Below are 14,298 nucleotides of genomic sequence, written 5' to 3' on the forward strand. Positions count from 1 at the left end.
TTATCTAAGTTAGGAGAACCAGTCTAATCTTTTAGAAAAGTACACTATGCTTTGGCAAATATATTCTTACCCTCCTCAGATGTACAGCTTAAACAAGGTGAACAAATGGCCAAATGCTTTACGTTATTTCCAGACATTAAAAGGTGAATAGTGTAGAATCTGGCTGCAAATTTCAAAGGAAGTAAGATGCAGTGAATTAAGGCAGAATCGTGACAATGCGCGCCTGCCGTTGCAACAGTCTGGGGTTATATGCTCTGCTTAGTTTCCAGTATGTTGGCCTCCCTGAAAGTGAATCCACAGTTATTTAAGTGGAAAGTGTCAGAAAATCCATTTCTGGAGCAAATGTTACGTGAGAGTTGAAATGAGCCACTGCCCGTGTTGCATGGAATATCAGACGGCCCGTGCACTGAGGAGTGTGTCAGATTCCTCCTGCGAGGGAACAGCTGGGAGCCAGGCCCTGCAAAGGAACACAAGGGATTCTCTGCCTGAGGCAGTACGGCCAGAGTCATCTTCTGACTCTCAGATCTGAACGTGTGGGGCAGAAGAAAACAAGTATGGAGACAAATGGGAACCCGCAGAGTAAGGTTCTCTCTCCCGTGTAATCGAAGAGGACAGGGTTTCCGCTCTCCCCTTCTTCTCAGATTCCACACAGGGGGTGTAGGACTACTCCTCTCTCCCCACCATTCACCATTACGTACAAATGCATACAGCCGTCAATTTTCTTTTAACTCAACAAATATATGTTGAGAACACCTCTTTAATTCAGGGCTGATCTAGAATCAAAGAATCCATTCTTCTTCTTAAATTATGTGTTTGAAAACAAAACATGAAGGGGCGTCTGCCCGGCTGGCTCAGTCAGTAGACCACGGGACTCTTGATCTTGGGGTTGTGGGTTCAAGCCCCATGCTGGGTGTAGAGATTACTTAAAAATAAAATCTTATTAAAAAAAACATGAATGTGGAAGATGGTCTGATCTTTTCAATTATTCCACATTTGCACATATTTTTTCAGGAAAGCCATTGTGATAGGTTTCTCCTAACATGATTCAGCTTCATTTATTTGTTTATGTGTAAAAGTAACATTAACTGGGCATTATTTTTTTTTTAGAAGATCCAGTCTTGAAAACTTGTGAAAAGGCAAAATAAATATCCCACATATAAAAGGTAAAACTCTAAGGCTTTCTAAAGAGAATGTATAAAAGAATGTGTTTATGACTTAAAGATAGCCAAGATTTCTTAGGTCATAGAAAGCAATAACCTTAAAAATAGACTTCATCAAAAAATTAAAAACTCTTCTCATCAAAAGACACCATTAGGAAAATAAACAGGCAAGCTATAGACTTGAAGGAAGCATCAGCGAACCCTGTATCTGACAAAGGACTGTTATCCAGGATCTACAAAGAACTGTGACAATTTAACAACAGAAAGACAAACACACCAATTAAAAATGGGCAAAAGATTTAAAGAGTCAAAAAGTATATACACGAGAATGGCCAACAAGCACAAGAAAAAATATCCAATGTCATTTGTCATCAAGGAAATGCAAATTAAAACCACAAGGAGATGCCACTATACTGACGCCCCCCCCCCCAACCCTCCAGAATGACTATATAGAGACTGACTCCACCAATCAAGGACAAGGTGACAGACCTGGTACAACGTGGTTGATGGCAGGGTAAAATGACACAACCATACTGGGCCAAGGTCTGGAAGTTTCTTCTACCCAATGGCCAGCAGTCCCACACACAAGTATTTATGCAATATAAAAGAAAATACATCCACAAGACTTGTGATATTCATAGCTGCTTTATTCATATAGCCCAAACTAGGAACAGGCCCAGTGTCCAGCAACTGGGGAAGAGATAAATAAACAGTGGTGAGCAATGAAACTAACAACACAAAAGAACGAGAGTTCACGCAGTTCACTGATCTAAAACTTAGTTGGGCATCAGAGTTGCCTGAGAGTTTCCTAAAAAATACAGGTTTCTTTTTTTTTTTTTAATAATTTATTTATTTCAGAGAGAGAGCACAAGCAGGGGGAGCAGCAGAGGGAGAGGGAGAAGCAGACTCCCCGCTGAGCAGGGAGCCTGATGTGGGGCTCAATCCCAGGACCCTGGGATCACGACCTGAGCCGAAGGCAGACGCTTACCCGACTGAGCCACCCAGGCGCCCAAAATACAGGTTTCTTAGCTACACTTCAGAGATTCTGATTCAGAAGTTCAGTAGTTGTCAAAAAGGTCCTCATGTGATTTCAGAGCAAACCCAGGTTTGACAATCCATGATCCTGTTCATTTCTTTCAACTACTTCAAACAGATATTCCAAAAAGACAACAAGGGAAATATCTTTTATTCTGCTTCTTCTATATACCATGTACTGTTCATGCTATCCCATTTAGATTGCTCTACTCTCAGAGTTCTCCAAGTGAACGTCCCAAACCAAATACTGCTTTTTCCTCTTACAAAAAAATAATAGTCTTTAGTACTTGACTGTTAAAATACTTAGTAGGCACACTGAAACCTGCCTAGCTGCCTAAAGAATTTTTGGTCAAGGTCAACAGTTGAGATTGCCATCCTGGACTGCTGAAGTGGCTGTTTGGGCTTTACTTCTCTCATGCTGCCTTTAGGTTTGGAGGGGATGCTCCTTACAGACAATATAGCTTCACACACACACACACACACACATACACACACACACACACACACACACACACACGTTTTTATTAATATTTCCATGTTCCCTATTATTGCACATTATAGTCAGAGTCTTTTGTTAGCAGACGTTGGGATTAGGAATCAGGTGTTCAACATGAACAATCCCTGCCCTTCGTTATGTGATTTGACAATGGGGATGTGGAACATCCTGAATGTTCTAGACCTCAGTGCTCCCCTCTTTGTGGTGGAGTCCTGAGACATCCTGTTGTATATCCTTTTCAGGAGAGGCCCACATCTCTTGGCCATACACACTCTATTTGCAGCCTAAAAGATCAAATCTTCCCATACCTGATTCCTTTCTAGTGCCCAATTTTCCTTTTATTCTAGATACCTCCTTCTATGGAGGCATTGCTGTGCACATAATTACTTACTATGACACATTAAAAAAACATTAAGTCTTAATATGCTAATCACAGCCTATCTGATTTTTTCATTAGCAAATAGGAGAAATGCTTAAGTAACAAAAATGGATATGTCTTCAACCTTCCTGAGCTTCAGATTCCCCAACTGGAGAAAACAAGGAAGTAGATTCCATAAGCTCTACAACTCTTCCAGTTACAACATTTTCATATTAGACCAAAACAGGACTGGTTGGTTTTGAGAGGGTTCTAACTCACTTGGTCTTTAGCAGAAAGAGTGATACCAAGTGAAAATCAAGAAGCACTTTGAATAAACATTATCCTAAGTTGGGCAGAGGGTTAGGCCAGAGGGGTTGCATAAAACCCAGAATGGGCCTATACATAATACACACTCAAAACTCTTTTTATTAATCATAATTAATGTTTATTGAACATTTATAATGTGCCAAGCACTGCTCTAAGAACTTTACATGTATTAGCTTGTTTAAACTAACAACTCATCGAGGTAAATACTATTATCAACCCCATTTTACAGCTGAGGGAACTGAAGCACAGAGGAATTTGAGGCCAAATGTTACAAACGTGGCACAGCCAGGATTAGAACCCAAGCAGTCAGAGCAGAATTAGTATTTGGTTATTAGTATTTGATTTCTCAATTCTCAGGATCAGTGTTTTGAGAAAACCACCTGGTATCTGAGGGTCTTTCTGGAATGTATTTTAATGACCTAACAAGATGTGGCAAACTCATGACTCACTACTCCTTCTTGCACCTTTGGCAGAATCCAGGTTTGGGTCTCACAATCCATTTTAACATAGTGCTCAGAGCAGGCCTTACCATTATTTGGAGTTGACATGTGAGAAACATGCTATCCCTCATAAAAATTGACAAGTGACCAAAAAGAGACCTACATACAGCCATCAATTCCCTGCCCTCACTTTATTTCCCAATTAAGCAAGAATACCCACTTGGAACTCTCTCATGGACAGTGTATGGTAAGTGACCTCTATGCTATTGGACGAGAACAGCTAGAAAACACTGCCTCTATCAATGATTAAAGATGCTCTTACCCCTCCTTGCAGCTACTCAAGCAAGGAGATGCTGTTCCCTTGATATTCAGAGAGAGGCACTAAGGGCATTCAGGTACAAATGAACAAAATCATCAATGGCCCATGGGTGCCACGCTTTCCAGGGTGTTTTTCCAATGATCAGACAAGACCTCCTATCACTATCAAGGTATTTAGTTTGTTTATTTTCTATCATTGGCTCATAGCTGTATTATACATTGGAATTCATCCATGGTCTCAGAGCCAGGAAAACATTCGTATAGTGTGTGAAGGAGTCTCCGGCTCCAGAATGAACTCTGTCACTCCTACTTCCAGGAAGCTGAAAAGAGTTCCTACTCTAAAATTATATCCTCTTGGGATGTCTAAAATTCCAGTTATCAGCCATTCAGAATAGAAAATCAGAACCCAAAGGCAAGAGGTTGGCTTTGCATTGCAGATGAAACTCGCTCTGCTGTTTTCCTGTGTGACTGTGGGCAATGGGGATAAGGATCACTTCTCATAAGGTTGCTTTCGTGAGGGATGACAATGTATATAAAGCTCTTGCACAGTGCTTCACACACAGTAGGTAACCTTTACTGCTAGCATTGCCATTTCCCTTGGTCGTCTCCTAAAATGTCACTGCTTATATGAGCAACACACAAAGTCCCTACTACCTTTGTGTACGTGAGAGTTCTTCCCTCTTTGGGGCCAGTAGAGATAGCACAAGTCCCTTCAGCAGAAAGGGCACTTTGAAAGAGGCAGTGGGTTGCCTGGAAGGCACCTGGCTTATTTCTAAGGCCATCCATCCCCAAATTAGTTAACACTCCCCAAACAACAGTTTTGTCCCTGCGAAGTGACCTACTGGAATAAAAACCCTTTTAAAAATACCTCAGTCTGGGCGCCTGGGTGGCTCAGTCGGTTAAGCGACTGCCTTCGGCTCAGGTCATGATCCTGGAGTCCCGGGATCAAGTCCCGCATTGGGCTCCCTGGTCAGCGGGGAGTCTGCTTCTCCCTCTGACCCTCCTCCCTCTCATGCTCTCTATCTCTCATTCTCTCCCTCGCAAATAAATAAATAAAATCTTTAAAAAAAAAAAAACCTCAGTTTGTTCTATAAGAAGCAGTACAATGAAGCAAACACTGTAGAAAGACTATTTAAAATGTGACATAATTTTTTAAATGGTTTTTGGACTTCTAAGCACCCTGCCTGCCCACACCTACCAAAACACCTAAGATGATAGCTGACGGCACCTCAGGGGACATTTCCAGACATTTCCTTCCACTTCTTTCCTTGTCTACAGATGGATAAAGGGCAGCTTGGGTTCCTATCTCACTCGAACGTTCAAATCATAGTCACTTGCTTTTCAATCACAGTTCATTTATAGAGTAGGGAATGTTGGCAGGTTCAAAACAGGGAAGCAGGGGTTACTAAGCAACATACCTATCAGAGAGCTACAAGTTTACAGTCCCTGGGCACAGATACTAGAGAAACGTAGCAAGGGCTGGAAGTGTTTTTGGCTACCAAGGTTGTGCTTCTATAAAAGTTAATTGACATTTGAGGGGCACATGGGTGGCTTAGTTGATTAAGCGTCTGCCTTCAACTTAGGTCATGATCTCAGGGTCCTGGGATGGAGCACTGTAGGGGCCGGGCTCTCTGCTCAGCAGGGAGTCTGCTTCTCTCTCCTTCTCACCCTCCCCCGTCCACCCCACTCATGCTCACATGCTCTCTCTCTCTTTCTCTCAAATAAATAGTCTTTTAAAAAAAAGTTAATTGACATTTGACAAAATGGCAAAAATAGCACATAACTCAGTCTTACAAATATGCCAAAAATAAAACAACTAGGCAGCACAAATATTTTATTGGCAGGTTTTTGCTGATCATTGATGAAATCTCTGCTTTCCATCCCATGACATCAGGGTCAAATCAACTCACTGACCAGTCATGGCAGATGTCCATAATACCAAGTTAAGGAGTAGAGTTCCTAAAAGCAGCATATGGGGGTCTCCCACTGAAATAAAAATGTACCTCCATACACCAGTACACAGTTGCTGACTTGTTAGTCTTTGTTGGTTTCTACAAAAATTACTTGATCTCTAGGGACTCGGTGAAATTCAAGGGTCTGGATCAGAAAGTGCATAGAACATTCTTAAAAGTCAAAAGAAGTTGAGTAGCTATTTGCTTATAGACCAACTCATCCATCTAGAGATTGATCTCTGCCAAATTCTTTGTGATTCTGTTACTCTGTTATTTATGAGGAGCTGTGGCATCGCGTTTCAGAAATTACCAACCAGTCAGCACTGATGGGTATGTATTTTTCTTGCTCACTCAGTGGCAAGACACATATATAATAAATTCTTAGGAACTTTATCTCTTTCAGTTAGAGTCCAAGTAATTGCTGACTCAATGATTTGCCGCAAAACCTATTCCTGGAGAAAAGGGAGGACCACCCTCTACAGAAAACAGGTATTCTAATACTTCAGCATTTCCAGCAAGAACAAAGAGGTATCAATGAGAAAGAAAACAGGAAACTATGTTCCACAACGGAGAAATTTCTAAATATTTTATACCATTCTACATTTGTTCCCAACAAAAGATAGCAACAGATTAATTGCCCACATGCCATTTGATAAAAAAAAATTTTTTTAAACAAATTTATTTTACTTTTATGGCTTCATATAGGAGTTATTAACCATCTGCCTTTGTATTATTTAAACAACACACAAACATTATTTTACAACCAGAAAGCAATGATTCATAGAATTGTACATTTATTCCCCAATAATTCTTCTTTGCCACTTTAATAAGGGCCTAAAGTTACCATTTCAACTCTTTTTAAAATTCATTACCTACAATATTAAGAAAAACAGATGAAAATACAGTATTTCACTGTAAATGAAGAAGGTCTTAAAGAGATTTTTTTCAAATTTACTAGCAGCATCCATTAACGCCTTTTGAGGAAACAGTTACGAGCGGAAGATAACAATGGAAATCACAGCTGACACTGTTGAGCGAAACGAGGGTGACACGAACGACTAGCAGTTGCCAGTTCCACTAACCAAGCTCTCGCACAAGCAGTACCCTCTCGCAGAACAGAACGTGGATAAACAAATTAACATTTCCCTTCTCTACTTCTTTAAAACAGAGATGAGGATGCCTCCAGAATCAGACACTACATCATATAAGAGAAATAGTTCTTTCCTCTGTAGGCAGGGAAGAGAGGAAAAGAGGAGTCAGCGGAGGTGGAGAGACAGGCTTAGGATCTCCTGAACAGAGTATGTTTTGACCCAAATTTATTAAGATTAAAGAAATACCGTAAACAACAGAAGTCAGAATAAACCAGCCGAAGAAAAGTCTGCACTGAGAACAAACTCTGATGTACACTGTAAACCAGAGATGAGAAAGCAACAGAGGGAGAGAACTCTGGGGGACTGCTGAGCGCCCCTGGAGTCTTCAGCTGAGGAGTGAACAAGGCAGGTGTGTGAGCCAACTACCAGGGCCGGGAAAGAATCACTGTAAGGACAGGAAGTGACAGTGCCTAGCACCCACATGAGGCTAGGAGTAGTGCCTATTCACAACAACTAGAATGGAAAACCTCACGATTTTCAGGTCATTAAGCACACCAACGGTGTTTTATCAGCTGTGGGGACTGATCAGCCCTAGAACAAGCTTGTTCCATTGGGATCCAACAAATCTTAAAAGCCAAAATGGAAAGAGTCAAACTGGTTGCAAGTAACTTAACTGTGTCTAAATAAAAAAAGGGCTCAAGACTATTTATACGAATAAAAAAATCCAGCCCCAACAAAGTAGAATTCACAATGTGTCTGGCATTCAATCGAAAATTGCCAGGCCTATAAAGAAGCTGGAAAATACAAACCCATCATTAGGGAAAAAAAAAAAGCTCATCAAGTGAGACTTACCCAGAACTGACACAGAATGAGTAGATGAGGACTTTAAAAAGTTACTATAACCATTTTCTATATGCTCAAAATGTTAAGCAAAGACATGGAAGACATAAAAAAGATGCAAATCAAACTTCTTAAATTGAAAATCACGATGTATAATATGAGAAATGTATTAGATGGGATTAACAGCAGGTTAGATATTGGAGAAAAAAAAAACAGTGAACTTGAAAAAGGGAATTAAAAAAAGGTGAATAGAAGCTTGATGAACTAGGGTAAAAAACTGAAGTATGCCATTGTGTGTAACTGGAATCCTCAAAGGAAGAAAAGAGCAATAAAAAAATATTTGAACAAATGATGGCTTATAATTTTCTAAATTTGACAAAAATTATAAACTCACGAATCTAATACCATGAACCCCATACACACACACACACACATAAAAAAAAAATGAAGAAAAACTACATTAAGTCACATAGTAGTTCAAAACTAGTAACGAAGAAAACCCTAAAAGCAGAGAAAGAATGTACAGAGGAACAATGATGACAGGAGATATCTCAGTGGAAAATGAGCAAATAAGAACACAGTGAAGCAACATCTTCAGAATAGTAAAAGAAAAAAGGCAAACAATACCACGTGTTGGCAAGGAAACTGGAATCCTTATACATTGCTGGTAGGAATGCCAAATGGTGCAGTCATTTGGGAAAAAGTTTGCAAGTTCTTCAAAAACTTAAACATAAAGTTCCCATATGACCTAGTAATCCCACTCCTAGGCATATATCCAAGAGAAATGAAAACATATGTCCACATAAAAACTTGTGCATAAATGTTCATAGCAGCATTATTCATAATAGCCCAAAACAGAAACAACCCAATAGTCAACCACCTGAAGAACAGATGGACAAAACGTGATGTATCCATACAAAAGAAAATTATTTGGCTGTAAAAAGAAATCAAGCACTGACCTATGCTATAACATGGATGAACCCTGAAAACAAAGAAGCCAGATACAAAAAGTTACATATTGTACGATTCCATTTATATGAAATGTCTAGAATAGGCGAATCCCTAGACAGAAAGTATATTAATGGCTATCAGAGGCCGAGGAAAGATGGGCATGGGGAGTACTGCTAATGGGTTTTACGTTTCTTTTTAAAGTGATAAAAATGTTCTGGAATTAAGATAGTGTTAATGGATGTATAATTCTAAAAACCTCCAAACTGTACACTTTAAAAGAGCGAGCTTTGGGGTGCCTGGGTAGTTGAGCATCCAACTCTTGATTTCAGCTCAGGTCATGAGCTCAGGGTTGTGGGATTGAGCCCTGCATTGGGCTCTGCACTGAGCCTGGAGCCTGCTTGAGGTTCTCTCTCCCTCACTCTCTGCCCCTCTGGCCCCCGACTCAAGTGCTCTATATCAACAAAGCTGTCAAAAGAAGTGACAGAAATATTGTGGAAGATACCTCAAAGGTGCGAGAGTGTTGCAAATGATATGCTATGTACAAATATTATGCTTAAAAAATAAACTGTAAACAAATTTTTAAAAATGTAAATGGCCAAAATAAAAAGTAGAGACTACAATACTGGAAGAAGACCCAACCATATGCCGCCTCCAAGGTTGGAAAAGATACACTATACTAACACTAATCCAAAGAAAGCAGAAGTGGTTATACTACTACCAGAAAAAACAGATTTCAGAGCAAAGAGCACTACACCAGGGACAATAATGTTATTTCATAATGATAAAGAGATGAATTTTTAAAGAGGATATAATAATCCTAAACATTTATCTACCTAATAACAGCTTCAAAATATTTAAAGCAAAAATTATAGAATTACAGGGAGAAATAGACTAATCCACAGTACTGCTGGAGATTTTAGTATCTCTGTGGTAGACAGGATTCTAAGTGCATCCCCCAGATTCTCACCCCTGCTACACATGCCCTGTATCATCCCTGGCAGAGACTTGTAAATAAAACGGAATTTCACTCCCATGATTAAGTTATGTTATACAGCAATAGTGATGAGATTTTAGAGATATAATTAAGATCATTTATCATTAACTTTGAGTTTATTAGAGCAGAGATTATCCTGGGTGGGTCTGACCTAATCAGAGTCTAGAGACTAGAGATGGAAGTCAGAGACCTCGACCCTATTGGACTTAAAAAAACAGGCTACCACGAGCTCTACAGCTGCAAGGAAGTGAATTTTGCCAACAACCACATGAGTTTGGAACAGGTCCCCAAGCCTCAGACGATGCCACACCTGCAGCCGACACTTTGATGGCTGTCTCCTGAGACCCTGAGCAAAGAATCCAGCTAAGCTGTCCCCAGATTCCCCACTCACGAAAACTGTGAGCTAATAAATGCATGCTGCCTTAAGCCCAATTGGTGGTAATTTGTTATGTAGCACTACAAAACTAATGTGACCTCTCTCAATAAATAAAGAAGATACAGATGAAAAATCAGTAAGAATATAGAAGGTTTAGCATTGGGTTAACTAATCAGAATTTAAATAAAAACTTGGGGAAAAAAGATTATAGAAGGTTTGAACAACACTATTAACCAACTTGACCTAACTGACATTTATATAACACCCCACCATACAATAAGCAGAATATGCATTTTAAATGTGCAAGGAATACTTACCAACATAGACCATATATTAGGCCATAATACAAATCTCAATAAGTATCAAAGGATTCAAGTCACACAAAAATATGTCCTATGAACACAAAAGAATTAAATTAAAAATCAATAATAGAAAGATCTTTAGAAAATCCTCTAATATTAGCAAACTAAGTAACACATTTCTAATAACTCATGAGCCAAAGAAAAAATTAAGAGGTAAACAAACCTATCAGAATATTGTAAAACACCACAAAGACTGAGCAATTACAGCTTCACAAAGTTTTAGGTAAATGAACAACCAAATGTAAACTTAATTATTGTCTTTAAATACTTTAAAGTGCAACTACTATAGAAAACCATGAGCTTCTATTGTATACACAGAAATAGGATTGTTATACTATCAAATATTTTTCCTATAAGCTGACAAAAAGAAGCTGTCTCTTAGCCTGATGGCAATGAAAGACAGAAGATGAATCATTGCTTGTGGAAACCAATTTACTTAGTCACTTCGAACGGCTGTTATTTATTACTTGTCAGCACATGCTGTTAGTTCAATTAAATATAAAACCTGAAGTTCTCTTTTCTTCCCCACCCCCATCTTTTAAAACAAAAAAGAAAGAAAAGACACAGATTTAAAACATTAAAAGGACATTTTAAGTTTATTGTGTTTCTATTATTTTACTTGGGCTTTGTTTATTAAACATTCTGCAACAAAGATTATTCATTTCTTTGGCTAGTTAAATTTAAAAATTTATAGGGACTAGATATGAAAATATAATTTGGAAGCTCTCCTTTCAGGATATTACAAACACAAAAATTTAAAACAAGGCACCAGAGAAAGTGTTCATCACAATACTGCACTGAATTGTGAGGAAGCCCGAGACAGTGAACCCCCAGCTAATAAAAAGTTCGATTTTTTTTTTTTTACTGTGGTGTAACTGAACTGTTTCAGATAAGTTATAATACTCATACTTGCTACATAGAAAGTGTAAGTCACTTTGACCATACCACAGGAGTCTCATCATTTAACTGCAATCACCCATAAAAAAAAAAATCTTGTTCATATTAAGCACCAGATACAGGAGCACATGTTGCCATGGGGAAAAAAAAAGATATTTGGAGAATCTGTCAAGAGAGTAACATTAGGCAATGTATGTTAAGTAAATGTGCCGCTTACCCCTGTCAGGCATAAAAGCCCGTTATCTCTAATTATGTTCCTCATTGAGTTTACATCTTTAAAGTGTCAAACACAGCCCACTAGTTCTGGGGCTAATTTCAACTTTCAGTGATAAACATATCTTATCTTCAAATGACATTAACTGGCCACCCACCACAAAGTACACAAGTACATTTTCTTTATTCTATTGTTTCAGTGAACAGAAATTATATATTTTCCAGCAATCTTAAAAATTCTGACTGTAGATAAGACTCAAAGCAAATGTATGTGGATATTATAGGGTGTTTTCAAATAGTTGCCCGAGGATGACACCTCATTTAACCAGTAAATCAAGAAAAGAAGTTGCCTATCTAGTGTTCTTACACCAAAACATTTTTTATACATTTTTCCAACAAAACTTATTCGCACACAATTGCACAAGAAGCTCTGTCTTGCAGACTGAGATTCATTAGAAACATCAATTATTGTATCGTAAAGCAGTACTTACACAAAAACGGAGTGGGATACCATCTGCCCCTGCGCTAAATGGTATCCAAAGACCACACTCCCTCAGCTCTTCTTTCATTGGGTGCCGCCTTCCCCCATTGTATATGCCAGCCTCCACACACCTCCCAGCACTCACCCCTGCCTTCTCTGAGCCTGACGAATCAGCAACCATAGTTAATACACAATTCTAGGATACCGACACTTGGTGATTTCTTGATTATGTGTCTTAGATCTTGATATCTGAAGGGTATCAAACCTATGGCTTTCATATTTGTACAAATCCTTTTCCTTCAGACTGTGTGCCTTTTAACTCCTTATACTCTTGCCAACCCGGAGTATCTCATGTAGTGTGTGTATGTGTGTGTTTACTGCTAATTTGATCAACACATGATTTTAAATTTTGGAGAACAAAGCAAAACGGCTAACAGATTACATCTAGAAAGATTTATGCGATCTGAAGAGAAACCAGAATACTATAGATTACATCTAGATAGTAGAGTTCCTCTCTATACTTTCCTCTTTTATGTAAGTTATTTGCAATCAATCTACAAATGCAATAAACCTGAAAATGAGAAATAAGAAATTAGGAAACAAAATTAAAAAAAAAAAAAAAGGCTTTGTTCCAAATCTCCTACTGTTCATGTCCTTTTTTTAAAAAAAGATTTTATTTTTAAGTAATTGCTACACCCAATGTGGGGCTCGAACTTACAACCCCAAGATCAAGAGTCGCATGTTCTACCAGCTGAGCCAGCCAGGCACCCCAAGTGTTTAGGTACTTTTGATGATTTAAACTGAAGTTGTGAGAGAAAGAAGAGAATTAATATTTTAGTGACATATGCATTGAAATTATTGTGGGAAATGGAGGAAGGAAGTGGCATGACCAAAAATTTTAATCTTTTTTTGTAAGAGAAAAACACTAAAAAAGAAATTTTTTTTGACAATCATATGTAATAAACATTCAATTTCTTGGTATTTAAAAAAAATATTTATTTTAGAGACAGAGTGCATGTATGCACAAGTTGGTGGGGGAGGGGCTGAGGAGAGGGAGAGAGAATCCTTAAGCTGACTCCCCACTGAGTGTGGAGCCCCACATGGGGCTCAATCCCAGGACCCTGAGATCATGACCTGAGACGAAACCAAGAGTTGGGCTCTTAACCAACTGAGCCACCCAGGTGCCCCTCAATTTCTTGGTATTTTGAACTAGATCTTTAATATCCCATCCAATTGGAAATTCTGTTTCTCTGGTTTTCTATGATTATACAATTCTCAATTATCTACTTTAAAAATGAAAAACAGGTTATTAAGCAAAGGTTTTTGACATGTATTTTTATTTTTTTAAAGTGTATAGGTTGAGAAGACAACAAAGAATAAAAAAAGCTTTTGTCTCAAATCCTGATTAAGGAAGAAAGTATAGGATAGGAAAATGGCAGAAGAGCAAAGGAAAGAGTTAATAGTGAGGTGGAAGAGCAAAGGGGGAAAAAAGGACAAAAAAAGATTTAATAAGAGGGTTGGTCAGGTAGGGCTGGTTCAAGGCAGGCGTATCAACAAAGCTAATGTGGGTAAACTATACCCCTCCACCTCCTCTCCATAAGCTTGTCAACTCCATTTTTCTACCAACCAAAACTCTATTTTCTATTACCATCCAGCTATTAAAGGCACATAATTTCATAAATTTCATAATAAAATGCACTTGAGATTGAAAACTCATGATGTTTAAATACTTCGAGGAAGAGCTACAATTCAAAGGTTCCTGAATTCCAAATTAATGCACCTAATAAAGCTCATTTTGGGTATTAAAAAAAATATCAATGAAATGCCTATCTTTCACTAAAGGCTGGCAGACTTTTTTTTAAAAATCAATTAACATTAATTAATATAGAAAGAGAAATGTGAAAACCAAGTTCTTATAGCTGTCTTATGTTGATACAAATATGTTCTACAAATGGAACTGATTTCACTTACTCAGCATGGAAAACACTAAGTTATCTAAGACTGATT

The sequence above is a fragment of the Halichoerus grypus genome, chromosome 14, assembly GCF_964656455.1.
Source record: "Halichoerus grypus chromosome 14, mHalGry1.hap1.1, whole genome shotgun sequence".
Lineage (NCBI taxonomy): Eukaryota > Metazoa > Chordata > Mammalia > Carnivora > Phocidae > Halichoerus > Halichoerus grypus.